This window comes from Echinococcus granulosus (genome assembly GCF_000524195.1).
Source record: "Echinococcus granulosus chromosome Unknown EG_S00058, whole genome shotgun sequence".
Classification (NCBI taxonomy): Eukaryota; Metazoa; Platyhelminthes; class Cestoda; order Cyclophyllidea; family Taeniidae; genus Echinococcus; species Echinococcus granulosus.
Window position 1 is genome coordinate 502,274 of NW_020170438.1, and position 1,646 is coordinate 503,919.

Below are 1,646 nucleotides of genomic sequence, written 5' to 3' on the forward strand. Positions count from 1 at the left end.
ACTTATAAGGGTAAGTTTTAACTTGGCTTAAATGTGGGCATATCAAATTTCCGTTCAAGGTTGTTTGAATGCTTAAAATGCTACTACGGAATAGTTTGCGCGTGATTGTGTTCATCAACTCCAAAACGTGACGTGTCTGCTGACATACAGCCAAAACATTCATTGTAAATGTCTATGGAGAGGACGATATTGAACATTGTATAATGCATGGCACACTGAAGGCTTCATGCGCTGTAACTTACATTCACTTCACGTTAATACGATTATGCGCCGTGACCGGGTATTTTGTTAAATTTTTCTTACTTTTTAGCAACACCACCTTTTTTCCTACCTTAGGTTTTCCGTTTGCATTTAGAGACTGAAGATGGAGAATTTTTTAAAGAATGGTTAACCTTCTGACCATTCCAGTATGATTTCACTTGGTTGAACAGCATCTTTATAAATGTTTATTATGTGGAAAACACGCAAACACGATTTCTTGTAATTAATCTTAAAGTCAGTCGTGAATTGTTTAGCACTCAAAAAAGATAATTTCATTTAATCATTTCTTCCAAACGTCTTCTGTAAAATTTGCCACTTTACTAAGACAGCTACAAGAAAACAATTCAGAATGTATAACCCCGCCTTTATTGTAACAGCTATGTTAGGCACCACCATAAATAAAACGTTATTTGACTTATAATTAAATGGCTGCACATACATCTGGTAGCGAAATTTAGACTTGCCCACTGGCAGATATTTTGGCCATCGATCATACTATAGTGCATGCTTATAGATATTCAGATGTTGTGCTCCAGTCCAAGATTACAGACTCTGAGCTCTTGCCGCTTCCAACAATAAAAGTGATTCTAATAATGCATTTTATGTCAACCAAAAGAAGATGTGGGACAATATGCTGACAGCATAAGTGTGCAAAACTGGTACTGTGGAATGTAAGGGGAGATAAAGTTCTAATTTCTAAAGGTGTTTGCGTAGAAGCCCATAGAAGTGTCAAATAGTTCTATTTCATTTCGTTGAATATCATCTACTTCAGCTAAAGCTAATAGACTTCATGGATTTTATTTAGTTGGTTAATTAATACCGCGAAACCGAAAATCAGATTGCCGACATGTTTAGAAGTACATAACACTCAATCGCCAAGATTTTTTGTCACCTTTAAAGCTGATCTCATAAAAACGAAACAACAAATGACGAAGTTAAGTCAAAGATAAAATTTAAGTGCAGAAAAATGTCCCTAAATATATGATTGCACTGAGTCCCCTTGGTTATGGGAGCCTAAAAGTCAAAAAAGACATAATGAAAACATCAATAGACAAAAGTAATCCGTTATGCAAAGTAAAAATGCAGAGGGTAAGTATGCACCTGCAATATACTGTGGGAGGAGGCGATATCCTACGTTAGCAAAAATTTGTCAAAGTGATTTCAAGGCATTATTAATGGGACAAATGAACGCATGAACGCAAAGTGTACAAGGAATATAGACAAAAATTAATGATTCCAATTGTTGGCCCTTCTGACAGGATGAGGATATTCAATAGCGCAAATATTGAGCAAAGCTGATTGCCTCAATAGGATTAATTTGTTAAAATCAAATGATTTTGTAATGAATTCATAAATGGCATCCGTTTTGTTGTCTAATCGGGTTC